General features: G+C 32.7%; 1 long non-coding RNA gene across 1 annotated transcript; it reads right to left on the minus strand.

Moving 5' to 3' along the window:
• Positions 1 to 540: 540 nt before the first annotated feature.
• On the minus strand, positions 541 to 8,637 carry LOC118763229. Its single transcript, XR_004998979.1, has 3 exons — positions 8,493 to 8,637; positions 1,552 to 1,709; positions 541 to 689 (listed from the first exon to the last, which is right to left on the minus strand). It is a non-coding gene; the product is annotated as an uncharacterized LOC118763229 (long non-coding RNA).
• Positions 8,638 to 9,280: the final 643 nt, after the last annotated feature.

A 9,280-nucleotide genomic window follows, 5' to 3' on the forward strand; every position in this document is an offset into this window, starting at 1 on the left:
ATTTTACATTTATTTATATAAAACAAAATATTACACATTTGCATGTACATGTTATATTTATTTATCACTATTATTTTGTTATTAATATTATTATTTTATTTTTGGTTTATTTCATTTTGTGCTTTTGATATATTTTAAAGCCATTAAGCAAAATTTTAATACGATGTAATCAGTAGCTTCAAGAAAATAACAATTGCGCAAAATCAATATTTTTCAATAAAATATTCACAAGGTGTTTTGAAGTTTTCACAAAATTGCTATTATTTTTAAATGGAGTTTAACTCTATTTAAAAATAATAGCAAGTACAATTAAAGTGAACTATAGAGTTACAAACAACGAAATTGAGTGTTTCCTGCTTAAGCATCAAATTGGTTGGCAGCTGTCTGTTTAAAATTTATGTTGTAAATACATATCAAATGTAATAGCAAATACATTTTAAAAGAGTAGAGACTTCATTTTTTTTCTTTTGAATTCCTATTTGAATGTTGTTGTTTTTTCTTCTTTACGTTTTGTATTTTCTTGTTTTATTTTGGCAGTGTTTTATTAGTTTTTACCTAAAATATTTCAAAGTTAATTATGTTGAACGAAACAAAGTTTTTCAATAAAATTCAGATCTTTCATTCCTTAGCATGTACAGGCTTTTCAGTATTTAACTTTTTTGTCCAAATAAAGTTTTTCAAAATTTTCTCTTTAGTTTTGCGGAAAAGAGAAAAAAAATATTAAAAAGAAAATATTCCTTTAATGATGAATTACAAATCAATTGTTAGTTTTTGGCAATACAGAAGCTACCATAACTATTATATTTAAAGAATCAGTCATTATAAAAAGCTTCTAAAGAAAACGAGATTATTAATGAGCAAAGTATATTTCACAAAACACTATTCTTTTCTTACAGTGTAAAAATGATTAAAATAAAACCATCTAAATATGCTAATTTCTCATTACTTTTTAGGTTACAGTCCTACTTGGTTGTAAGGCAAAAATCAATGGTTTAGTGAAGAGGTCTAATAAACCAAAACATAATTTCAGGTATCTTCTCTATCTTCCAAAAGTATTGAAACAGTTGAGCTGTAGATCTCTTCTTGTGCATTAGTATTCTTAAAAATGTTTCATGGCCCGTATTACATACATTCACAATCCTTAATTAATTTATGTATGAGTTTCCTGTTATGTCATTTCCATTGCTAATACACTCATTCTAATCTGTTAGTTGTTATCTGCCCTTATGAATATTATAATTAGTATGATTCATAAAGAAATAGTTTTGCAATACACTTGTCTCAGTTTCAATTGGGAATAAAAATACTGCTGTTACTGTTTTAACCTCATATTAACTCTGACTGTGCAGACCTATAACCAAAAGCATTCCATCTTTCTTTGCCAGCAGAGGATACCATTAGCCAATGTGTAATTTCTAGCAGATCTGACAACTGCATAGAGGTTTAACTTACACTACATATGAATTATTCATTATCGCTGTGTTGTATACTGTCCACCAACAACTCATAGTACTTATTCAGAGAATATTTTCTCCCATTATAAGTCGGTACCAGTATAGCTGTTTCTTTAAAATTCCTTGAAACTACCTTCTCACTTGGTTCTTTGATCCTCTGCTATTCCTTTACCTCGTACTACTATACATCTTTGTTTTCCTTATGACGTTCCATATTTAACTTCCAGTTTAAGAAACAGCTTGAGATCAAGCTATCTGCAATAAAATTAATAACACATATCAATTTTTAATCCAATACTCTTTTACTTGTTTCAGTCATTTGACTGCGGCCATACTTGAGCACCGCTTTTAGTCAAGCAAATCGACCCCAGTACTTATTCTTTGAAAGCCTAGTACTTATTCTGTCAGTCTCCTTTTGCTGAGCCGCTAAGTTATGGGGACATAAACACACCAGCATTGATTGTCAAGCAATGTTGGGGACAAACACACATATACACACACACATACATATATGTATATACATATATACAACAGGCTTCTTTCAGTTTCCGTCTACCAAATCCACTAACAAGGCTTTGGTCAGCCTGAGGCTATAGTAGAAGACACTTGCCCAAGGTGCCATGCAGTGTGACTGAACCTGGAACCATGTTGTTGGGAGGCAAGCTCCTTACCACAAGGTACTCCTATGCCTGTTCATAATTTATTCAAAGAATATACTTAAACCATAGCAATTAACTATTTCTGTTGTTATCAATTTATCATTTACTGATAATGTTTAAGGCCTTTTGTTGTTTTCAGCTCAGCTATAGTTATTCCCTGGAAAACACATATTCAGCAGTTAATGCGTAACTAATTATTTTCCAAACTTTACTCTGTATCCAAGAACCATAAAATATCACTGCTTCAGCAAATAAATCTTATTTCAATTTTATACACTTTCTCAACACTAAAAGCAAAGGAATCAAGAAATAAATTTATCCTCTTTCAGCTTTTGCCACTACGCTGGCTCCACTCACTCATCTAGGAGGAACATTAAGGTGATAACGGCCTTCTTAAAGCTAATTTTCAACTTGATTACTATCTTTCTCATTAAGACTATTCACCCTGACATTAATTACTTTGCGTCCACATTTATTGATTATTGATATTAATTGATTGAGAGGTGAGGATGCATTCCATTCTTGGGGATAATATTTTCATAACCATTTGCATGTGTCTTTCTTCTCTAGTGTTTATTTCCTACTTGATGCTATGAAAATGAATCCCACTTACATTTGTATATTTATTTACCAAAAGTTCAGTTACATGGTCATTTAATTCACTCGATATAATTTCAGTACCTCTCCAATCATTCTTATTTAAGTTAGGTAAATCAGAACTTTTTATTTCTCTTTTACTCTTTAACACTTCTACTTGTTTCAGTCACTTGATTCCAGCCATGTGGGAGTACTGCCTTTAGTCGAACAAATCAACCCTAGGAGTTATTCTTTGTAAGCCTGGTACATATTCTATCGGTCTCTTTTGCTGAACTTCTAAGTTACAGGGATGTAAACACACCAACATCAGTTGTCAAGTGATGGTGGGGGGACAAATATAGACACACACACACACACACACATATATATATATATATATATATATATTATATATATATATATATATATACATATATATAGGACATGGTTCTTTCAGTTTCCATCTGCTAAATCCACTCACAAGGCTTTGGTCAGCCTCAGGCTATAGTAGAAGACACTTGCCCTAGGTGCCATACAAGGGGACTAAACCCGAAACCACGTGGTTGGGAAGCAAGCTTCTGACCACACAGCCACTCCTGTATCTTTCTGTTCATATTCTATTAGCTTCACATCATTAGTTGTAGAGTTATTATTTCTGTAGTAAAACTCATCTTTTATTGTTTTGTTTTTTACTTTTTTAGTCTCTGGACTGTGGCTTGCTGAGACCCACTCTAGAAGGCCTTAGTCGAACAAATCAACCACAATACATATTTTAAAGCCTGATTTTATTCTGTTTCTTTTACCAACGTTCTAAGTGATGTGGGGAACAAACCCAAACACAAAGGCACACACATATTGATACATATACACATACATACACATATGCATATACATATATACATGTATGTGTCTGCTTGTGTGTGCATGTCTGTATATATATATATATATATATATATATGTATGTATGTATGTATGTATATATATATGGTACAGGAGTGGCTGTGTGGTACGAAGTTTGCTTCCCAAGTACATGGCTCCAGGTTCAGTCACATTGCATGGCACCTTGTGAGTGGATTTAGTAGGTAGAAACTAAAAGAAGCCTGTTGCATATATGAACACACACACACACATGAATTTATGCTTGTATGTATGTATGCATGTATGTATCAATATTTATATACATATATATATATGTGTGTATATGTGCATGTATGTGCCTGTGTGTTTGTCTCCCACCACATCTAAATCCACTCACTAAGTTTTAGTTAGACCAGAGCAATAGTGGAAGATGCATGCCCAAGTTACTGCACAGTGGGAATGAACCCAAGACCACATGATTATGAATCAAGCTTCTTATCACAGAACCATTCATGTGCATAATGATCATTTTTTCAGTCATGAAGTCTGTTTAATGCATCAAAAATTAAAACTTTAAACATACACCCATGCTCACATCTATACAATAAGATTTTATGGAGTTTCTTTTAACCAATTATACTTACAAGGTCATTGGCTGACCGAAAGTAATAGCAAAAAATTCTTGATCAAGGTGCCACACAGTAGAAATAAACCTATGACCATGTGGTCAAATAGTGAACCTCTTAATAACACAACTATATCTCCACCTATATCATCCTCCTCCTTATTATTTTAACATTTAGCATTTCCATTCTTGCATAGATCAGATGGAATTTGTTAAGGACTTTCCAAATTGACAACCACAACCATCACCTGTTTCCAAGCAATTTAATATTTCTTAATGTGACTTAATGATTAGAGTACTTGGCTCATAATCAGAAGGTTATGAGATTGATTTCTGGCGGTGCATTAAGTCCTTGAGCACGACAATTCATTTCATGTTGCTCCAGCCCTCTCAACTGGCAAAAATGAGTTTTATCTGTAATTCAAAGAGCCAGCCTTGTCACATTATCTGTGATGCTGAATCTCACTGTGAACTACATGAAGGGTGTGTGTGTGTGTGTTTGAAGAGTGCTCAGCCACTTGCATGTTAATTTCACATGTAGGCTGTTCTATTGATCGAATCAAGTGGAACAGTGATCATCATAATCGATGGAGTGACAGGATTTTAATATTTCTCAATGCTCAACAAATTCTTTCTTACAGAAGATTAAAAACAAATAATACTGTTTGCATGATGGTTACACCAATTTATATCAATTGTACAAAGTGAAGACACAGGAACACTTACACATGCATGTGCTTGCATGTATATGCAGACACATGGTTTCCATTGACTAAATCCATTCAAAAGGTTTTGGTCAGCCAAGGGCTATAGTAGAAACCATTTGCCCAATGGCATTTAGTGAGACTAAACCACATATTTGAGAAGCAAAATCTGAACTACATAACCATACCATGTCTAAATATATTGATGTATATAACATGTTTAGTTGTGTATATTTTCTTAATAGCTCTGTTATTAATTCAGCTACTGGAAAAGGGAAAATTTAGGCTGGCATATGCTTTTTTGAAGTGTGATTATACATATAGAGTTATGCAGTTAGGGAAAAATACTTGTAACAGACTTTTTAGAAAATTTAGAATGGAACACACTAAAGTTACAAGAAAAAATGGATTCATTCAAAATTAAGATTAAGAAAGTAGAAAAGGAAAACATACATACTTATATAAAGAACCAAGTATTTATATGAATTCAATGATAAATTAGCATAAAACAAAACAAAGTTACCTAAAAGAAAAGTAAATATATCATATAGCACAAAGTTCCTACACTTGAAACAAACTATCAAAGAATTATAGAAAAAATATTGAGTTAGCGATGTAAAAACAACAAAAACATTAATGAAAATAATTATATTTTCAAACTTAGAAGTTTATTTGAAAATAACATAAAAGAAGTTATATATTTTGCTAGGGTGTCTCTGGTTCATTGCCAAAGGCATTTTCAACAACTTAGTGACAACTAACATAGAAACAGATTTTATATGGAAAGCAATTCTGAGTTATATAAAAAAAAAGGTATATACTGTAGAAAGTTAACACCAAATGTCATACATTCCAACTCACTGTTTAGATGTAGCTTTATGCAATAGTTGGAAGTAATAATAAGCAAATTACATTATAGACCTAAAGCCAAAATAAAAAAAACGAAATATTTATGTACATATATAATTATACATATATATATATACATATATACATACATATATATATATATATATATATATATATATATATATATATATATATGTGTATGTATGTATATAGATATATATATATAGAGAGAGAGAGGGAGAGATAGATATATAGATAGATGGAGAGACTGATAGATAGATAGATAGATGTGTGTGTGTATACACACACACATATATAAACATACATATATATATGTATGTATATGTGTAGGTTATCAGAAAAATTTGTTCATTTCTTTCCATTTCTTTGAACTCACTCATAAAATATTTTTATGGTAGTGATTTAAGTTTTTCCTTTTTTAGTATTTTTTAGCTCTATTCTTCCTCTGTAACTTTTGTTTATCATTTTTGAAATTTCAAAAAAAGTTTTGATTTTTTTCAGACAATGGGGATAAAGTGCCAAGTAGAAATAAAATGAGCACTGATGAAACAAGGCTCCAAAGCTATTAAAGCCACTTGATACATTTGTGCAGTTTATGGAGAAGGCACTATTACAGAAGTGATTTTCATGTTGCAAGAAGGAGAAATTCGACTTCACAAACTCTCTGCATTCCAGCTAACCTGCATAATCCAAGGAATGAGGTCATTCATGTGGATTCACACCATTCCTCTTGGAGATTAGCCCTGCAGATAAGATGTTCTTCTGATACCATTATCTGTTACTTTCACTTAATATGTAAAGTCTAAAAGCTCAATGCTTGTGTGCCACACACTCTGAATAAAGGAGACAAATTCCAGAGCTTCTCTATCACCACCAGTTTGCTTATTGTACACATCACTTTTTATGGACAAGAATGGACATTTCTGTACTGCATTGTCACTGGTGATGAAGAAAGATATCTTTACATAAATATGAAACAGAAGAAAGACTGAATGAGTCTCGACAAGCAAGTACACCTTTAGCTAAGCCAGAGCTGCATCTATTCAAGACAGTCCCCTCACCATTGCTTGACAACCGATTTTGGTGTGTTTATGTTCCCTGTAACTTAGCGGTATGGCAAAAGAGACCGATAAAATAAGTGGGCTACTCTACTATGAAATGCTTGGAAACAACTACACAATAAATACAGAGATTTGCGTCCAGATTTGAGCAGCTGAAATGCCCCAATCTGTCTTTGAGGCATTTGATTCTACTACAATGTGAAGCTGTAAATATGGCTCCATGAATTCTTTGAGTCAAGATCTGGTAATTTCTACTGTCAAGTATTGACAAGCTAGTGGAACTTTTGCAAGAAGTTGTGAACAGTAAATGAGAATATATTTTTGACTAATTTGTTAAAATTATTGAAAATAAGGATTAAATAGGAAAAAAAGCAAATTAATTATTTATCTAAAATCCTGGTATATATGCCTTGTGATCTATTACATGCTAAGAATGTAATAAAATAAATATTAAAATGAAAGACAAAACAAATATTATCTTACACTTAAGAATACATGCCAGTAAGTATCATGAAACACACTATACCAAAGACAGTATGTAGTTTAAAAAAAAAACAGGAAGGGCTGTGTGGTAAGAAGCTTGTTTCCCAACCACGAGGTTCCGGGTTCAGTTCCACTGCATGGTATCTTGGGCAAGTGTCTTCTTCTATAACCTCAGGCTGACCAAAGCTTTGTGAGTGGATTTGGTAGACAGAAACTGAAAGAAATGTGTGTGTGTATGCGTGTTTGTGTGTCTATTTTTCTCCCCTCACCATTGCTTTACAACCGATGTTGGTGTGTTTACATTCCCCATAACTTAGCAAATGACTGAAGCAAGTAAAAGAGTAGAAGAATATAAGAAGTGTTAAAAAGTGAGTACTGAGGCAAATTTCTAAAAAATTAGGAAAGCTTACCATCTGTATTTAACCCTTTTGCTGTGGAAATAAGAAATATCCACTCAAAATTTCATCACTCTTAACTGTGGAAAGTAGTTTTATGTACCAATCTTTTTGAAGACTGTCTTGTTTTAACATATTCTTTATTGAGATATGTCAAGTTTATTGAGGCAATGTGACTTGCAAAAAATACCAATTCTATATTTTGGTAAGCATATATTTAACATTATTTCTGGAAAAACTATGTAATTTATTTCCACAGTGGAAGGAATAAGGACTCTAAGAAGCTAGGCTCTCAATGTGGTCACATATTAGATATATCAGAAAATTTTCCATAAAATCACACTCTGCTCTTAAAAAGAGAGAAAGGAAGGACATAGTGGATTATGTAGAATAAGATAAACCTTGTTTGCAAAGGTGGGTTGGTCATGGCAAGATGACTTTTAATTATAGGTCTATTACATGTAGGCTGAACTGGGTTTGAAGCAACAACAATGATTGAATCTAACTTTAATAATAAACTTCACTATTAAAGAGTACTTAGGTAAATGCAAGCATAAATGCGACCCTAAGTGAACATCTTAAAAAATGACTTAAGCTTAAGGAAAAAAAAAAACAAAGAAATAATCGACCATTGAAATTGTCATTCAGTGAATTTCAAGGTAGATTAGAGAAATACATTTCCAGAATAATTCATAAAAAAGCAGTTAACTGAAATTGTCATGTGTACTGTGAAGAATGGGAATCAAAATGATTACTTAAATAGTCATTCTTAATTCATTCTAGCAGTTCTAATATAAATATGCTAACTACTCTTGTTTCTCATCAATGGAGAACAGCTTTTTCAGAATGTGTGTCCATAGCACCATCAGTTTATTAGCAGAAGGGGACTATGGGACACTCAGTGTTTTGATATTACTGTATCACCTTGGGCAAAATGCCCAATGTTCTGACATTGTTGTATCTCCTTGGATTAATGAATCTTGGAAGCATTTATGTCACTTGTTTATTACGTCAGCAAGCAAATTATATGCTGGCATATGCTGATATCTGCCAAGCAATAATAAATCATCATGTTCATGGTGAACAGCAAAAATCAAAATGATGTGTTACATATTCATTCTTAATTCATTCTGGCAGTTCAAATGTGAATATGCAATGTCATCATCATCATCATCATCATTTAACGCCCACTTTCCATGCTAGCATGGGTTGGACGATTTGACTGAGGTCTGGCGAACCAGATGGCTGCACCAGACTCCAGTCTGTTCTGGCAGAGTTTCTACAGCTGAATGCCCTTCCTGACACCAACCACTCTGAGAGTGTAGTAAATGTCAGTGTTATAAATTACAATGGTTTTGTAAACACACATACACACAGATGTTATTCGACACCATCAATTCAAGTATTAAAGTCAACACTATCTTCCACACATACAAGGTTGTCCTTTCAGGTGCTTGTGCTACTTAAAAAGCACTGTGTAAATGTACCCATGCCAGTGGCATGTAAAAAGTACCCAGTACACTCTGTAAAGTGGTTGGTTTAAGGAAGAGCTTCCAGCCATAGAAACCATAACAGACATTTGGAGTATGGACAGC

Source organism: Octopus sinensis, linkage group LG4 (genome assembly GCF_006345805.1).
Source record: "Octopus sinensis linkage group LG4, ASM634580v1, whole genome shotgun sequence".
In the NCBI taxonomy this organism is placed as follows: domain Eukaryota; kingdom Metazoa; phylum Mollusca; class Cephalopoda; order Octopoda; family Octopodidae; genus Octopus; species Octopus sinensis.